Raw genomic sequence first — 20671 nt, 5'->3', positions numbered from 1 at the left:
ATGAGCAAGACACCTAACCCCAGCTGCTCCCGACGAGCTGAATGGTGCCATGTATGGCTGACACCGCCGTCAGTGTGTGAATGGGTGAATGTGAGGCAATATGTAAAGTGCTTTGGTGACCATTAGGTCTATGAATGTGCTATATAAATGCTGTCCATTTACCAAAATTACTATGACAACTGTCACATTTACTTTGACAACTGTCACATCTAGCTCATGTGATTCTAATGATCTGAGTGATCTGTTAGGTTTATATTCAGTGAGCATATCTGTAATATATTGAGGTCCTAACCCATTAAATGATTTATATACCAGTAATAATACTTTGAAATCAATCCTAAATGTAACTGGGAGCCAGTGTAAAGACCTGAGGACTGGTGTGATCTGCTCATATTTTCTGGTCCTGCTCAGACTCCTGGCAGCGGCGTTCTGTATGAGCTGCAACTGTCTTATGGTATTTTTAGGAAGGCCAATGAGGAGATACAGTAATGCACCCTGCTGGTGTAAGCAAGCATAATGGAGATAAAGGGATAGTTCACTTTGAAATTAATTTTTCGTATGTTTTAGCTTACCCCAAGGGTATCCAAGATGTAGGTGACAAAATGCACCCAAAAGTATATAAATCCTAAAGCAAAACTCACAACTTCAAAAAAAAAATGATGAGCATATGTGTCATAACATGTAAAAGAAGCATGCACAGTTTCATGTAGATCAGACCATAGATGGTGCTATATCTGTTAAAAAGCATTAAAACCATGTATTTGCAATGGTTAATTGCCTGTATTGGCTGTAAATGGTGTTTTCCATCTATTATGTCACTGGATAAATGTATGTTTAATAAAATTTAATGCCTTTTGATGCTTTTGTGCTTTAAGGCCTTAAAGGCCTAAACTGCTTGAACACCGATAAATGCTGCTTGCAGCTTTAATTAGGGGCCAAGCACCGAAGGTGCGGAGGCACCTATTGTATCTGTGCCGGTTCCTATTATTAGGGGCCAAGCACCGAAGGTGCGGAGGCACCTATTGTATCCGTGCTGGTTCTTATTATTATTATTCTTCTTCCGACTGGGCGTCTATGGCAGCCCATAGACCGGTTTGCGGGAAAGTTGTTTTGGTTTGACATTCTGATAGAGGACAGTCCCAACTTTAAATACACCAATTTTGGTGTCTCTAACTCATTCTCTCTAGCGCCACCAACTGTCCAAAGTTTCACTTTTATTATGCTAATAACTTTTGAACCGTAAGGCCTATCAACAAAATTCTTTTTTCCTCTTGTTCCTGAGCTCATGCCGATTCGATCGCACCTAATGACGTCATTTTCCGTCATAAAAAATTGGCCGCCATTTTGAATTTTCCAAATAACCTACTTTTGCGAACTCGTCCTAGACGGTTTGTCCGATTTTCACCAAAATCGCACCGGATCATCTCCAGGCAGTGCTGACAAAAAGTTATGGAATTCATGATGATTCGAATAACCGTTTTCGATAAGCGCGCAAACTAATTTTACGTAACGCTTGCGAAAACAGACGTGAGGCTGTATCTCCGCAACGCTTACTCATTTTCAGACCAAACTTGGTAAGTGTCATCACAAGCATGACCTGAGGCTACGTGCTGCGTTTCGGCGCAGCGCCACCTAGTGGTCCGGAGATATGAAAAATGGCTATTTTTGCTCGTAACTTCTGAACGGTTTGTCCAAAAATCATAAACTGCATCTCATTAGATTCAGGGCATCATGCCGAGTCGACTGATATCCAATTTTCCCAGATCGGCCATTTTGGCTGTCGGCCATTTTGAATTATGTGCTAAAATGCTGTATTTTTTGAACGCATGAACGAATTGTTACAAAACTCGGTATGGGTCATCAGTACGATGCCCTGAAGAAACCTGAGAAGTTTCGAAACAGCGCCACCTAGTGGTGAATTTTTTTTTTCAAACGCTTATAACTTTGGGTGTGGTACACTTATTTTCACGGGAGTCATCTTTTTGAGTTCCTGAATCGTTGCCGAGTCCAACGATACTAAACATGCTGGGTTTCGTGTTACGGTTGGTGTAGCGTAGCGATTTAGCGCGAAAAAAACACTTGGCGATATCTTCAAAACCGCTGTTCCGATCGAGACGAAACCACCGCCAGAAACACGGAATCATAGCTTGTTAACAATATGCTAATGCCCAAATGCGAAAATATTGATAGTAAGGGGTAGTAAAATTCAAACAAAGTCATGTGTCAGTCATTTTTTACGTGTTTTTTCATATAAATGTTTATTACTCGGAAGTGAATTGAGATATTTGCACCAAAATTGACACACATATGTATGGGGTCACTCTGAGGACACATAAAAAAAATTGTGGGACTGAGCCTCTTGGTGGCGCTATAATAGAACAAAACGTGAAATTCCCATTGACTTCAATAGAGTTTTGTGAAATAAAATGCTATACTAAACAAATGCATTGGTTTAATATTACAAAACTCAGTGTGTGCCATAAGCAGCATGCCCTGAAGGTACTCAAAAGATTTTGAGACAGCGCCACCTGTTGGTCAAAAGTTATAATTAATTTCTGAGAACGCTAATAACTTTTGAATAAATTTGCCTATTGCAATGAAACTGATCTTAATAGATTCGTTGGGTTATGCTGAAAACATAGATATCAGGTTTTCCATAATCAGACAAACTTCCTGTTCGCCATCTTTATTTCTTTGAAAAACCTTCTTTTTCGAACTCCTCCTAGACCGTTTGTCCGATTTTCACGAAAATTGAATCGATTTATCTCCAGACCATGCCGACTAAAAGTTATGAATTGCACGATGATAGACAAAACCGTTTTCGTATACCACAGCATCAAATTTGAGGCATGCTGCCAAAATTACTATTTAGGCTTTATCTCTGCAATGCCTTCATATTTTGACACCAAACTTTGCATGTGTCATTGTCACCTCACTCTGACCACATCACATCTATTTCGTAACTGCGCCACCTATTGTTCGAAAGTGATAACCCATTAAATCATCTTATAAGTTAATGTTTATGTGATTTTCTTAGCCATTTGCCCAAAGTTCTCTCAAAATGCCCTTAATTGCTCCTTGCTGCAGTTGGTCTGCCACTCCTTGCCATTTTGGCATATGTTGCCGCTTCTTGCGCTTGGCCCCGGTAATGGCTGCTTGCAGCTATATTTAGGGGCCAAGCACCGAAGGTGCGGAGGCACCTATTGTATCTGTGCCGGTTCTTATTATTATTATTATTATTATTATTCTTCTTCCGACTGGGCGTCTATGGCAGCCCATAGACCGGTTTGCGGGAAAGTTGTTTTGGTTTGACATTCTGATAGAGGACAGTCCCAACTTTAAATACACCAATTTTGGTGTCTCTAACGCATTCCCTCTAGCGCCACCAACTGTCCAAAGTTTCACTTTTATTATGCTAATAACTTTTGAACCGTAAGGCCTATCAACAAAATTCTTTTTTCCTCTTGTTCCTGAGCTCATGCCGATTCGATCGCACCCTATGACGTCATTTTCCGTCATAAAAAAACGGCCGCCATTTTGAATTTTCCAAAAAACCTACTTTTGCGAACTCGTCCTAGACCGTTTGTCCGATTTTCACCAAAATCGCACCGGATCATCTCCAGGCAGTGCTGACAAAAAGTTATGGAATTCAAGATAATTCGAATAACGGTTTTCGATAAACGCACAAACTAATTTTACGTAACGCTTGCGAAAACAGACGTAAGGCTTTATCTCCGCAACGCTTCATCCTATTCAGACCAAACTTGGTACATGTAATCACAAGCATGACCTGAGGCTACATGCAGCGTTTCGGCGCAGCGCCACCTAGTGGTCCGGAGATATGAAAAATGGCTATTTTCGCTCATAACTTCTGAACGGTTTCTCCAAAAATCAAAAACTTGGTCTCGTTAGATTCAGGGCGTCATGCCGAGTCGACCGATATCCAATTTTCCCAGATCGGCCATTTTGGCTGTCGGCCATTTTGAATTATGTGCTAAAATGCTGTATTTTTTGAACGCATGAACGAATTGTTACGAAACTCGGTATGGGTCATCAGTACGATGCCCTGAAGGAGCCTGAGAAGTTTCGAAACAGCGCCACCTAGTGGTGAATTTTTTTTTTCAAACGCTTATAACTTTGGGTGTGGTACACTTATTTTCACGGGAGTCATGTTTTTGAGGTCCTGAATCGTTGCCGAGTCCAACGATACAAAATATGTCGGGTTTCGTCTCACGGATGGCGTAGCGTAGCGATTTAGCGCGAAAAAAACACTTGGCGATATCTTCAAAACCGCTGTTCCGATCGAGACGAAACCACCATCAGAAACACGGAATCATAGCTTGTTAACTATACGCTAATGCCCAAATGCGAAAATATTGATAGTAAGGGGTAGTAAAATTCAAACAAAGTCATGTGTCAGTCATTTTTTACGTGTTTTTTCATATAAATGTTTATAACTCGGAAGCGAATTGAGATATTTTCACCAAAATTGACACACATATGTATGGGGTCACTCTGAGGACACATAAAAAAAATTGTGGGACTGAGCCTCTTGGTGGCGCTATAATAGAACAAAACGTGAAATTCCCATTGACTTCAATACAGTTTTGTGAAATACAATGCTATACTAAACAAATGCTTTGGTCTAACATTACGAAACTCAGTGTGTGCCATAAGCAGCATGCCCTGAAGGTACTCAAAAGATTTTGAGACAGCGCCACCTGTTGGTCAAAAGTTATAATTAATTTCTGAGAACGCTAATAACTTTTGAACAAATTTGCCTATTGCAATGAAACTGATCTTAATAGATTCCTTGGGTTATGCCGAAAACATAGATGCCAGGTTTTGCATAATCAGCTAAACTTCCTGTCCGCCATCTTTATTTCTTTGAAAAACCTTCTTTTTCGAACTCCTCCTAGACCGTTTGTCCGATTTTCACGAAAATTGAATCGTATCATCTCCAGACAGTGCCAAATAAAAGTTACGGATTGCGTGACGATAGACAAAACCGTTTTCGTATACCACAGCATCAAATTTGAGGCATGCTGCCAAAATGACTATTTAGCCTTTATCTCTGCAATGCCTTCACATTTTGACACCTAACTTTGCATGTGTCATTGTCACCTCACTCTGACCACATCACATCTATTTTGTAACTGCGCCACCTATTTTTCGAAAGTGATAACCCATTAAATCATCTTATAAGTTAATGTTTATGTGATTTTCTTAGCCATTTGCCCAAAGTTCTCTCAAAATGTCCTTAATTGCTCCTTGCTGCAGTTGGTCTGCCACTCCTTGCCATTTTGGCATATGTTGCCGCTTCTTGCGCTTGGCCCCGGTAATGGCTGCTTGCAGCTATATTTATTATTATTCTTCTTCCGACTGGGCGTCTATGGCAGCCCATAGACCGGTTTGCGGGAAAGTTGTTTTGGTTTGACATTCTGATAGAGGACAGTCCCAACTTTAAATACACCAATTTTGGTGTCTCTAACTCATTCCCTCTAGCGCCACCAACTGTCCAAAGTTTCACTTTTATTATGCTAATAACTTTTGAACCGTACGGCCTATCAACAAAATTCTTTTTTCCTCTTGTTCCTGAGCTCATGCCGATTTGATCGCACCCTATGACGTCATTTTCCGTCATAAAAAAACGGCCGCCATTTTGAATTTTCCAAAAAACCTACTTTTGCGAACTCGTCCTAGACGGTTTGTCCGATTTTCACCAAAATCGCACCGGATCATCTCCAGGCAGTGCTGACAAAAAGTTATGGAATTCAAGATGATTCGAACAACCATTTTCGATAAACGCGTAAACAAAATTTACGTAGCGCTTGCGAAAACAGACGTGAGGTTGTATCTCCGCAACGCTTACTCGTTTTCACACCAAACTTGGTACGTGTTATCACAAGCATGAGCTGAGGCTACGTGCTGCGTTTCGGCGCAGCGCCACCTAGTGGTCCGGAGATATGAAAAATGGCTATTTTTGCTCGTAACTTCTGAACGGTTTCTCCAAAAATCAAAAACTTGGTCTCGTTAGATTCAGGGCGTCATGCCGAGTCGACCGATATCCAATTTTCCCAGATCGGCCATTTTGGCTGTCGGCCATTTTGAATTATGTGCTAAAATGCTGTATTTTTTGAACGCATGAACGAATTGTTACGAAACTCGTTATGGGTCATCAGTACGATGCCCTGAAGGAGCCTGAGAAGTTTCGAAACAGCGCCACCTAGTGGTGAATTGTTTTATTCAAACGCTTATAACTTTGGGTGTGGTACACTTATTTTCACGGGAGTCATATTTTTGAGGTCCTGAATCGTTGCCGAGTCCAACGATACCAAATATGTCGGGTTTCGTCTCACGGATGGCGTAGCGTAGCGATTTAGCGCGAAAAAAACACTTGGCGATATCTTCAAAACCGCTGTTCCGATCGAGACGAAACCACCGCCAGAAACACGGAATCATAGCTTGTTAACTATACGCCAATGCCCAAATGCGTAAATATTGATAGTAAGGGGTAGTAAAATTCAAACAAAGTCATGTGTCAGTCATTTTTTACGTGTTTTTTCATATAAATGTTTATAACTCGGAAGTAAATTGAGATATTTGCACCAAAATTGACACACATATGTATGGGGTCACTCTGAGGACACATAAAAAAAATTGTGGGACTGAGCCTCTTGGTGGCGCTATAATAGAACAAAACGTAAAATTCCCATTGACTTCAATACAGTTTTGTGAAATACAATGCTATACTAAACAAATGCTTTGGTCTAACATTACGAAACTCAGTGTGTGCCATAAGCAGCATGCCCTGAATGTACTCAAAAGATTTTGAGACAGCGCCACCTGTTGGTCAAAAGTTATAATTAATTTCTGAGAACGCTAATAACTTTTGAATAAATTTGCCTATTGCAATGAAACTGATCTTAATAGATTCCTTGGGTTATGCTGAAAACATAGATATCAGGTTTTCCATAATCAGACAAACTTCCTTTCCGCCATCTTTATTTCTTTGAAAAACCTTCTTTTTCGAACTCCTCCTAGACCGTTTGTCCGATTTTCACGAAAATTTAATCGCATCATCTCCAGACCGTGCCGACTAAAAGTTATGAATTGCACAATGATAGACAAAACCGTTTTCGTATACCACAGCATCAAAGTTTAGGCATGCTGCCAAAATTACTATTTAGGCTTTATCTCTGCAATGCCTTCACATTTTGACACCAAACTTTGCATGTGTCATTGTCACCTCCCTCTGACCACATCACATCTATTTCGTAACTGCGCCACCTATTGTTCGAAAGTGATAACCCATTAAATCATCTTATAAGTTAATGTTTATGTGATTTTTTTAGCCATTTGCCCAAAGTTCTCTCAAAATGCCCTTAATTGCTCCTTGCTGCAGTTGGTCTGCCACTCCTTGCCATTTTGGCATATGTTGCCGCTTATTGCGCTTGGCCCCGGTAATGGCTGCTTGCAGCTATATTTATTATTATTATTCTTCTTCCGACTGGGCGTCTATGGCAGCCCATAGACCGGTTTGCGGGAAAGTTGTTTTGGTTTGACATTCTGATAGAGGACAGTCCCAACTTTAAATACACCAATTTTGGTGTCTCTAACTCATTCCCTCTAGCGCCACCAACTGTCCAAAGTTTCACTTTTATTATGCTAATAACTTTTGAACCGTAAGGCCTATCAACAAAATTCTTTTTTCCTCTTGTTCCTGAGCTCATGCCGATTCGATCGCACCCTATGACGTCATTTTCCGTCATAAAAAAACGGCCGCCATTTTGAATTTTCCAAAAAACCTACTTTTGCGAACTCGTCCTAGACGGTTTGTCCGATTTTCACCAAAATCGCACCGGATCATCTCCAGGCAGTGCTGACAAAAAGTTATGGAATTCAAGATGATTCGAATAACCGTTTTCGATAAACGCGTAAACAAAATTTACGTAGCGCTTGCGAAAACAGACGTGAGGTTGTATCTCCGCAACGCTTACTCGTTTTCACACCAAACTTGGTACGTGTTATCACAAGCATGACCTGAGGCTACGTGCTGCGTTTCGGCGCAGCGCCACCTAGTGGTCCGGAGATATGAAAAATGGCTATTTTTGCTCGTAACTTCTGAACGGTTTCTCCAAAAATCAAAAACTTGGTCTCGTTAGATTCAGGGCGTCATGCCGAGTCGACCGATATCCAATTTTCCCAGATCGGCCATTTTGGCTGTCGGCCATTTTGAATTATGTGCTAAAATGCTGTATTTTTTGAACGCATGAACGAATTGTTACGAAACTCGTTATGGGTCATCAGTACGATGCCCTGAAGGAGCCTGAGAAGTTTCGAAACAGCGCCACCTAGTGGTGAATTGTTTTATTCAAACGCTTATAACTTTGGGTGTGGTACACTTATTTTCACGGGAGTCATATTTTTGAGGTCCTGAATCGTTGCCGAGTCCAACGATACCAAATATGTCGGGTTTCGTCTCACGGATGGCGTAGCGTAGCGATTTAGCGCGAAAAAAACACTTGGCGATATCTTCAAAACCGCTGTTCCGATCGAGACGAAACCACCGCCAGAAACACGGAATCATAGCTTGTTAACTATACACTAACGCCCAAATGTGTAAATATTGATAGTAAGGGGTAGTAAAATTCAAACAAAGTCATGTGTCAGTCATTTTTTACGTGTTTTTTCATATAAATGTTTATAACTCGGAAGTAATTTGAGATATTTGCACCAAAATTGACACACATATGTATGGGGTCACTCTGAGGACACATAAAAAAAATTGTGGGACTGAGCCTCTTGGTGGCGCTATAATAGAACAAAACGTGAAATTCCCATTGACTTCAATACAAATTTGTGAAATACAATGCTATACTAAACAAATGCTTTGGTCTAACATTACGAAACTCAGTGTGTGCCATAAGCAGCATGCCCTGAAGGTACTCAAAAGATTTTGAGACAGCGCCACCTGTTGGTCAAAAGTTATAATTCATTTCTGAGATTGCTAATAACTTTTGAATAAATTTGCCTATTGCAGTGAAACTGATCTTAATAGATTCCTTGGGTTATGCCGAAAACATAGATATCAGGTTTTGCATAATCAGCCAAACTTCCTGTCTGCCATCTTTATTTCTTTGAAAAACTTTCTTTTTCAAACTCCTCCTAGACCGTTTGTCCGATTTTCACGAAAATTGAATCGTGTCATCTCCAGACCCTGCCGACTAAAAGTTATGAATTGCACGATGATAGACAAAACCGTTTTCGTATACCACAGCATCAAAGTTTAGGCATGCTGCCAAAATTACTATTTAGGCTTTATCTCTGCAATGCCTTCACATTTTGACACCAAACTTTGCATGTGTCATTGTCACCTCACTCTGACCACATCACATCTATTTCGTAACTGCGCCACCCATTGTTCGAAAGTGATAACCCATTAAATCATCTTATAAGTTAATGTTTATGTGATTTTCTTAGCCATTTGCCCAAAGTTCTCTCAAAATGCCCTTAATTGCTCCTTGCTGCAGTTGGTCTGCCACTCCTTGCCATTTTGGCATATGTTGCCGCTTCTTGCGCTTGGCCCCGGTAATGGCTGCTTGCAGCTATATTTAGGGGCCAAGCACCGAAGGTGCGGAGGCACCTATTGTATCTGTGCCGGTTCTTATTATTATTATTATTATTATTATTCTTCTTCCGACTGGGCGTCTATGGCAGCCCATAGACCGGTTTGCGGGAAAGTTGTTTTGGTTTGACATTCTGATAGAGGACAGTCCCAACTTTAAATACACCAATTTTGGTGTCTCTAACTCATTCCCTCTAGCGCCACCAACTGTCCAAAGTTTCACTTTTATTATGCTAATAACTTTTGAACCGTAAGGCCTATCAACAAAATTCTTTTTTCCTCTTGTTCCTGAGCTCATGCCGATTCGATCGCACCCTATGACGTCATTTTCCGTCATAAAAAAACGGCCGCCATTTTGAATTTTCCAAAAAACCTACTTTTGCGAACTCGTCCTAGACGGTTTGTCCGATTTTCACCAAAATCGCACCTGATCATCTCCAGGCAGTGCTGACAAAAAGTTATGGAATTCAAGATGATTCGAATAACCGTTTTCGATAAACGCGTAAACAAAATTTACGTAGCGCTTGCGAAAACAGACGTGAGGTTGTATCTCCGCAACGCTTACTCGTTTTCACACCAAACTTGGTACGTGTTATCACAAGCATGACCTGAGGCTACGTGCTGCGTTTCGGCGCAGCGCCACCTAGTGGTCCGGAGATATGAAAAATGGCTATTTTTGCTCGTAACTTCTGAACGGTTTCTCCAAAAATCAAAAACTTGGTCTCGTTAGATTCAGGGCGTCATGCCGAGTCGACCGATATCCAATTTTCCCAGATCGGCCATTTTGGCTGTCGGCCATTTTGAATTATGTGCTAAAATGCTGTATTTTTTGAACGCATGAACGAATTGTTACGAAACTCGTTATGGGTCATCAGTACGATGCCCTGAAGGAGCCTGAGAAGTTTCGAAACAGCGCCACCTAGTGGTGAATTGTTTTATTCAAACGCTTATAACTTTGGGTGTGGTACACTTATTTTCACGGGAGTCATATTTTTGAGGTCCTGAATCGTTGCCGAGTCCAACGATACCAAATATGTCGGGTTTCGTCTCACGGATGGCGTAGCGTAGCGATTTAGCGCGAAAAAAACACTTGGCGATATCTTCAAAACCGCTGTTCCGATCGAGACGAAACCACCGCCAGAAACACGGAATCATAGCTTGTTAACTATACGCTAATGCCCAAATGCGTAAATATTGATAGTAAGGGGTAGTAAAATTCAAACAAAGTCATGTGTCAGTCATTTTTTACGTGTTTTTTCATATAAATGTTTATAACTCGGAAGTAAATTGAGATATTTGCACCAAAATTGACACACATATGTATGGGGTCACTCTGAGGACACATAAAAAAAATTGTGGGACTGAGCCTCTTGGTGGCGCTATAATAGAACAAAACGTGAAATTCCCATTGACTTCAATACAGTTTTGTGAAATACAATGCTATACTAAACAAATGCTTTGGTCTAACATTACGAAACTCAGTGTGTGCCATAAGCAGCATGCCCTGAAGGTACTCAAAAGATTTTGAGACAGCGCCACCTGTTGGTCAAAAGTTATAATTAATTTCTGAGAACGCTAATAACTTTTGAATAAATTTGCCTATTGCAATGAAACTGATCTTAATAGATTCATTGGGTTATGCCGAAAACATAGATATCAGGTTTTGCATAATCAGCCAAACTTCCTGTCCGCCATCTTTATTTCTTTGAAAAGCCTTCTTTTTCGAACTCCTCCTAGACCGTTTGTCCGATTTTCACGAAAATTTAATCGCATCATCTCCAGACCGTGCCGACTAAAAGTTATGAATTGCACGATGATAGACAAAACCGTTTTCGTATACCACAGCATCAAAGTTTAGGCATGCTGCCAAAATTACTATTTAGGCTTTATCTCTGCAATGCCTTCACATTTTGACACCAAACTTTGCATGTGTCATTGTCACCTCCCTCTGACCACATCACATCTATTTCGTAACTGCGCCACCTATTGTTCGAAAGTGATAACCCATTAAATCATCTTATAAGTTAATGTTTATGTGATTTTTTTAGCCATTTGCCCAAAGTTCTCTCAAAATGCCCTTAATTGCTCCTTGCTGCAGTTGGTCTGCCACTCCTTGCCATTTTGGCATATGTTGCCGCTTCTTGCGCTTGGCCCCGGTAATGGCTGCTTGCAGCTATATTTATTATTATTATTCTTCTTCCGACTGGGCGTCTATGGCAGCCCATAGACCGGTTTGCGGGAAAGTTGTTTTGGTTTGACATTCTGATAGAGGACAGTCCCAACTTTAAATACACCAATTTTGGTGTCTCTAACTCATTCCCTTTAGCGCCACCAACTGTCCAAAGTTTCACTTTTATTATGCTAATAACTTTTGAACCGTAAGGCCTATCAACAAAATTCTTTTTTCCTCTTGTTCCTGAGCTCATGCCGATTCGATCGCACCCTATGACGTCATTTTCCGTCATAAAAACATGGCCGCCATTTTGAATTTTCTAAAAAACGTACTTTTGCGAACTCGTCCTAGACGGTTTGTCCGATTTTTACCAAAATCGCACCGGATCATCTCCAGGCAGTGCTGACAAAAAGTTATGGAATTCAAGATGATTCGCCTAACGGTTTTTGATAAACGCACAAACTAATTTTACGTAACGCTTGCGAAAACAGACGTAAGGCTGTATCTCCGCAACGCTTCATCCTATTCAGACCAAACTTGGTACATGTAATCACAAGCATGACCTGAGGCTACGTGCTGCGTTTCGGCGCAGCGCCACCTAGTGGTCCGGAGATATGAAAAATGTCTATTTTTGCTCGTAACTTCTGAACGGTTTGTCCAAAAATCATAAACTTCATCTCGTTAGATTCAGGGCATCATGCCGAGTCGACTGATATCCAATTTTCCCAGATCGGCCATTTTGGCTGTCGGCCATTTTGAATTATGTGCTAAAATGCTGTAGTTTTTGAACGCATGAACGAATTGTTACGAAACTCGGTATGGGTCATCAGTACGATGCCCTGAAGGAGCCTGAGAAGTTTCGAAACAGCGCCACCTAGTGGTGAATTTTTTTCTTCAAACGCTTATAACTTTGGGTGTGGTACACTTATTTTCATGGGAGTCATCTTTCTGAGGTCCTGAATTGTTGCCGAGTCCAACGATACCAAATATGTCGGGTTTCGTCTCACGGATGGCGTAGCATAGCGATTTAGCGCGAAAAAAACACGTGGCGATATCTTTGAAACCGCTGCTCCGATCGAGACGAAACCACCGTCAGAAACACGGAATCATAGCTTGTTAACTATACGCTAATGCCCAAATGCGAAAATATTGATAGTAAGGGGTAGTAAAATTCAAACAAAGTCATGTGTCAGTCATTTTTTACGTGTTTTTTCATATAAATGTTTATAACTCGGAAGCGAATTGAGATATTTTCACCAAAATCGACACACATATGTATGGGTTCACTCTGAGGACACACACAAAAAATTGTGGGACTGAGCCTCTTGGTGGCGCTATAATAGAACAAAACGTGAAATTCCCATTGACTTCAATACAGTTTTGTGAAATACAATGCTATACTAAATAAATGCTTTGGTATAACATTACGAAACTCAGTGTGTGCCATAAGCAGCATGCCCTGAAGGTACTCAAAAGATTTTGAGACAGCGCCACCTGTTGGTCAAAAGTTATAATTAATTTCTGAGAACGCTAATAACTTTTGAATAAATTTGCCTATTGCAATGAAACTGATCTTAATAGATTCCTTGGGTTATGCCGAAAACATAGATATCAGGTTTTGCATAATCAGACAAACGTCCTGTTCGCCATCTTTATTTCTTTGAAAAACCTTCTTTTTCGAACTCCTCCTAGACCGTTTGTCCGATTTTCACGAAAATTGAATCGTATCATCTCCAGACGGTGCCAAATAAAAGTTATGGATTGCGTGACGATAGACAAAACCGTTTTCGTATACCACAGCATCGAAATTTAGGCATGCTGCCAAAATTACTATTTAGGCTTTATCTCTGCAATGCCTTCACATTTTGACACCAAACTTTGTATGTGTCATTGTCACCTCACTCTGACCACATCACATCTATTTCGTAACTGCGCCACCTATTGTTCGAAAGTGATAACCCATTAAATCATCTTATAAGTTAATGTTTATGTGATTTTCTTAGCCATTTGCCCAAAGTTCTCTCAAAATGCCCTTAATTGCTCCTTGCTGCAGTTGGTCTGCCACTCCTTGCCATTTTGGCATATGTTGCCGCTTCTTGCGCTTGGCCCCGGTAATGGCTGCTTGCAGCTATATTTATTATTATTAGGGGCCAAGCACCGAAGGTGCGGAGGCACCTATTGTATCTGTGCCGGTTCTTATTATTAGGGGCCAAGCACCGAAGGTGCGGAGGCACCTATTGTATCTGTGCCGGTTCTTATTATTATTATTATTATTATTATTATTCTTCCGACTGGGCGTCTATGGCAGCCCATAGACCGGTTTGCGGGAAAGTTGTTTTGGTTTGACATTCTGATAGAGGACAGTCCCAACTTTAAATACACCAATTTTGGTGTCTCTAACGCATTCCCTCTAGCGCCACCAACTGTCCAAAGTTTCACTTTTATTATGCTAATAACTTTTGAACCGTAAGGCCTATCAACAAAATTCTTTTTTCCTCTTGTTCCTGAGCTCATGCCGATTCGATCGCACCCTATGACGTCATTTTCCGTCATAAAAAAACGGCCGCCATTTTGAATTTTCCAAAAAACCTACTTTTGCGAACTCGTCCTAGACGGTTTGTCCGATTTTCACCAAAGTCGCACCGGATCATCTCCAGGCAGTGCTGACAAAAAGTTATGGAATTCAAGATGATTCGAATAACCGTTTTCGATAAACGCGTAAACAAAATTTACGTAGCGCTTGCGAAAACAGACGTGAGGTTGTATCTCCGCAACGCTTACTCGTTTTCAGACCAAACTTGGTACGTGTTATCACAAGCATGACCTGAGGCTTCGTGCTGCGTTTCGGCGCAGCGCCACCTAGTGGTCCGGAGATATGAAAAATGGCTATTTTTGCTCGTAACTTCTGAACGGTTTGTCCAAAAATCATAAATTTGGTCTCGTTAGATTCAGGGCATCATGCCGAGTCGACTGATATCCCATTTTCCCAGATCGGCCATTTTGGCTGTCGGCCATTTTGAATTATGTGCTAAAACGCTGTATTTTTTGAACGCATGAACGAATTGTTACGAAACTCGTTATGGGTCATCAGTACGATGCCCTGAAGGAGCCCGAGAAGTTTCGAAACAGCGCCACCTAGTGGTGAATTGTTTTATTCAAACGCTTATAACTTTGGGTGTGGTACACTTATTTTCACGGGAGTCATATTTTTGAGGTCCTGAATCGTTGCCGAGTCCAACGATACCAAATATGTCGGGTTTCGTCTCACGGATGGCGTAGCGTAGCGATTTAGCGCGAAAAAAACACTTGGCGATATCTTCAAAACCGCTGTTCCGATCGAGACGAAACCACCGCCAGAAACACGGAATCATAGCTTGTTAACTATACGCTAATGCCCAAATGCGTAAATATTGATAGTAAGGGGTAGTAAAATTCAAACAAAGTCATGTGTCAGTCATTTTTTACGTGTTTTTTCATATAAATGTTTATAACTCGGAAGTAAATTGAGATATTTGCACCAAAATTGACACACATATGTATGGGGTCACTCTGAGGACACATAAAAAAAATTGTGGGACTGAGCCTCTTGGTGGCGCTATAATAGAACAAAACGTGAAATTCCCATTGACTTCAATACAGTTTTGTGAAATACAATGCTATACTAAACAAATGCTTTGGTCTAACATTACGAAACTCAGTGTGTGCCATAAGCAGCATGCCCTGAAGGTACTCAAAAGATTTTGAGACAGCGCCACCTGTTGGTCAAAAGTTATAATTAATTTCTGAGAACGCTAATAACTTTTGAATAAATTTGCCTATTGCAATGAAACTGATCTTAATAGATTCCTTGGGTTATGCTGAAAACATAGATATCAGGTTTTGCATAATCAGCCAAACTTCCTGTCCGCCATCTTTATTTCTTTGAAAAGCCTTCTTTTTCGAACTCCTCCTAGACCGTTTGTCCGATTTTCACGAAAATTTAATCGCATCATCCCCAGACCGTGTCGACTAAAAGTTATGAATTGCACGATTATTATTATTATTCTTCTTCCGACTGGGCGTCTATGGCAGCCCATAGACCGGTTTGCGGGAAAGTTGTTTTGGTTTGACATTCTGATAGAGGACAGTCCCAACTTTAAATACACCAATTTTGGTGTCTCTAACTCATTCCCTCTAGCGCCACCAACTGTCCAAAGTTTCACTTTTATTATGCTAATAACTTTTGAACCGTAAGGCCTATCAACAAAATTCTTTTTTCCTCTTGTTCCTGAGCTCATGCCGATTCGATCGCACCCAATGACGTCATTTTCCGTCATAAAAAATTGGCCGCCATTTTGAATTTTCCAAAAAACCTACTTTTGCGAACTCGTCCTAGACGGTTTGTCCGATTTTCACCAAAATCGCACCGGAACATCTCCAGGCAGTGCTGACAAAAAGTTATGGAATTCATGATGATTCGAATAACCGTTTTCGATAAGCGCGCAAACTAATTTTACGTAGCGCTTGCGAAAACAGACGTGAGGCTGTATCTCCGCAACGCTTACTCGTTTTCAGACCAAACTTTGTACGTGTCATCACAAGCATGACCTGAGGCTACGTGCTGCGTTTCGGCGCAGCGCCACCTAGTGGTCCGGAGATATGAAAAATGGCTATTTTTGCTCGTAACTTCTGAACGGTTTGTCCAAAAATCATAAACTTCATCTCGTTAGATTCAGGGCATCATGCCGAGTCGACTGATATCCAATTTTCCCAGATCGGCCATTTTGGCTGTCGGCCATTTTGAATTATGTGCTAAAATGCTGTATTTTTTGAACGCATGAACGAATTGTTACGAAACTCGGTATGGGTCATCAGTACGATGCCCTGAAGAAGCCTGAGAAGTTTCGAAACAGCGCCACCTAGTGGTGAATTGTTTTTTTCAAACGCTTATAACTTTGGGTGTGGTACACTTATTTTCACGGGAGTCATCTTTTTGAGTTCCTGAATCGTTGCCGAGTCCAACGATACTAAACATGCTGGGTTTCGTGTTACGGTTGGTGTAGCGTAGCGATTTAGCGCGAAAAAAACACTTGGCGATATCTTCAAAACCGCTGTTCCGATCGAGACGAAACCACCGTCAGAAACACGGAATCATAGCTTGTTAACTATAAGCTAATGCCCAAATGCGAAAATATTGATAGTAAGGGGTAGTAAAATTCAAACAAAGTCATGTGTCAGTCATTTTTTACGTGTTTTTTCATATAAATGTTTATAACTCGGAAGTAAATTGAGATATTTGCACCAAAATTGACACACATATGTATGGGGTCACTCTGAGGACACATACAAAAAATTGTGGGACTGAGCCTCTTGGTGGCGCTATAATAGAACAAAACGTGAAATTCCCATTGACTTCAATACAGTTTTGTGAAATACAATGCTATACTAAATAAATGCATTGGTGTAATATTACAAAACTCAGTGTGTGCCATAAGCAGCATGCCCTGAAGGTACTCAAAAGATTTTGAGACAGCGCCACCTGTTGGTCAAAAGTCATAATTAATTTCTGAAAACGCTAATAACGTTTGAATAAATGTGCCTATTGCAATGAAACTGATCTTAATAGATTCGTTGGGTTATGCTGAAAACATAGATATCAGGTTTTGCATAATCAGCCAAACTTCCTGTCCGCCATCTTTATTTCTTTGAAAAACCTTCTTTTTCGAACTCCTCCTAGACCGTTTGTCCGATTTTCACGAAAATTGAATCGTATCATCTCCAGACGGTGCCGAATAAAATTTATGGATCGCGTGACGATAGACAAAACCGTTTTCGTATACCACAGCATCAAATTTGAGAAATGCTGCCAAAATGACTATTTAGGCTTTATCTCTGCAATGCCTTCACATTTTGACACCAAACTTTGTATGTGTCATTGTCACCTCACTCTGACCACATCACATCTATTTCGTAACTGCGCCACCTATTGTTCGAAAGTGATAATCCATTAAATCATCTTATAAGTTAATGTTTATGTGATTTTCTTAGCCATTTGCCCAAAGTTCTCTCAAAATGCCCTTAAATGCTCCTTGCTGCAGTTGGTCTGCCACTCCTTGCCATTTTGGCATATGTTGCCGCTTCTTGCGCTTGGCCCCGGTAATGGCTGCTTGCAGCTATATTTATTATTATTATTATTCTTCCGACTGGGCGTCTATGGCAGCCCATAGACCGGTTTGCGGGAAAGTTGTTTTGGTTTGACATTCTGATAGAGGACAGTCCCAACTTTAAATACACCAATTTTGGTGTCTCTAACTCATTCCCTCTAGCGCCACCAACTGTCCAAAGTTTCACTTTTATTATGCTAATAACTTTTGAACCGTAAGGCCTATCAACAAAATTCTTTTTTCCTCTTGTTCCTGAGCTCATGCCGATTCGATCGCACCATATGACGTCATTTTCCGTCATAAAAAAACGGCCGCCATTTTGAATTTTCTAAAAAACCTACTTTTGCGAACTCGTCCTAGACGGTTTGTCCGATTTTCACCAAAATCGCACCGGATCATCTCCAGCCAGTGCTGACAAAAAGTTATGGAATTCAAGATGATTCGAATAACCGTTTTCGATAAACGCGCAAACAAATTTTACGTAGCGCTTGCGAAAACAGACGTGAGGCGGTATCTCCGCAACGCTTACTCGTTTTCAGACCAAACTTGGTACGTGTCATCACAAGCATGACCTGAGGCTACATGCTGCGTTTCGGCGCAGCGCCACCTAGTGGTCCGGAGATATGAAAAATGGCTATTTTTGCTCATAACTTCTGAACGGTTTCTCCAAAAATCAAAAACTTGGTCTCGTTAGATTCAGGGCATCATGCCGAGTCGACTGATATCCAATTTTCCCAAATCGGCCATTTTGGCTGTCGGCCATTTTGAATTATGTGCTAAAATGCTGTATTTTTTGAATGCATGAACGAATTGTTACGAAACTCGGTATGGGTCATCAGTACGATGCCCTGAAGGAGCCTGAGAAGTTTCGAAACAGCGCCACCTAGTGGTGAATTGTTTTATTCAAACGCTTATAACTTTGGGTGTGGTACACTTATTTTCACGGGAGTCATATTTTTGAGGTCCTGAATCGTTGCCGAGTCCAACGATACCAAATATGTCGGGTTTTGTCTCACGGATGGCGTAGCGTAGCGATTTAGCGCGAAAAAAACACTTGGCGATATCTTCAAAACCGCTGTTCCGATCGAGACGAAACCACCGTCAGAAACACGGAATCATAGCTTGTTAACTACATGCTAATGCCCAAATGCGAAAATATTGATAGTAAGGGGTAGTAAAATTCAAACAAAGTCATGTGTCAGTCATTTTTTACGTGTTTTTTCATATAAATGTTTATAACTCGGAAGCTAATTGAGATATTTTCACCAAAATTGACACACATATGTATGGGGTCACTCTAAGGACACACACAGAAAATTGTGGGACTGAGCCTCTTGGTGGCGCTATAATAGAACAAAACGTGAAATTCCCATTGACTTCAATACAGTTTTGTGAAATACAATGCTATACTAAATAAATGCTTTGGTCTAACATTACGAAACTCAGTGTGTGCCATAAGCAGCATGCCCTGAAGGTACTCAAAAGATTTTGAGACAGTGCCACCTGTTGGTCAAAAGTTATAATTAATTTCTGAGAACGCTAATAACTTTTGAATAAATTTGCCTATTGCAATGAAACTGATCTTAATAGATTCCTTGGGTTATGCCAAAAAACATAGATATCAGGTTTTGCATAATCAGACAAACTTCCTGTCCCCCATCTTTATTTCTTTGAAAAACCTTCTTTTTCGAACTCCTCCTAGACCGTTTGTCCGATTTTCACGAAAATTGAATCGTATCATCTCCAGACCGTGCCGACTAAAAGTTATGAATTGCACGATGATAGACAAAACCGTTTTCGTATACCACAGCATCAAAGTTTAGGCATGCTGCCAAAATTACTATTTAGGCTTTATCTCTGCAATGCCTTCACATTTTGACACCAAACTTTGCATGTGTCATTGTCACCTCACTCTGACCACATCACATCTATTTCGTAACTGCGCCACCTATTGTTAGAAAGTGATAACCCATTAAATCGTCTTATAAGTTAATGTTTATGTGATTTTCTTAGCCATTTGCCCAAAGTTCTCTCAAAATGCCCTTAATTGCTCCTTGCTGCAGTTGGTCTGCCACTCCTTGCCATTTTGGCATATGTTGCCGCTTTTTGCGCTTGGCCCCGGTAATGGCTGCTTGCAGCTATATTTATTATTATTCTTCTTCCGACTGGGCGTCTATGGCAGCCCATAGACCGGTTTGCGGGAAAGTTGTTTTGGTTTGACATTCTGATAGAGGACAGTCCCAACTTTAAATACACCAATTTTGGTGTCTCTAACTCATTCCCTCTAGCGCCACCAACTGTCCAAAGTTTCACTTTTATTATGCTAATAACTTTTGAACCGTAAGGCCTATCAACAAAATTCTTTTTTCCTCTTGTTCCTGAGCTCATGCCGATTCGATCGCACCCTATGACGTCATTTTCCGTCATAAAAAAACGGCCGCCATTTTGAATTTTCCAAAAAACCTACTTTTGCGAACTCGTCCTAGACGGTTTGTCCGATTTTCACCAAAATCGCACCGGATCATCTCCAGGCAGTGCTGACAAAAAGTTATGGAATTCAAGATGATTCGAACAACCATTTTCGATAAACGCGTAAACAAAATTTACGTAGCGCTTGCGAAAACAGACGTGAGGTTGTATCTCCGCAACGCTTACTCGTTTTCACACCAAACTTGGTATGTGTTATCACAAGCATGAGCTGAGGCTACGTGCTGCGTTTCGGCGCAG

This window comes from Pimephales promelas, chromosome 2 (assembly GCF_988280905.1).
Source record: "Pimephales promelas chromosome 2, fPimPro1.hap1.1, whole genome shotgun sequence".
NCBI classification, from domain to species: Eukaryota; Metazoa; Chordata; class Actinopteri; order Cypriniformes; family Leuciscidae; genus Pimephales; species Pimephales promelas.
This window is presented reverse-complemented; position numbering follows the sequence as displayed.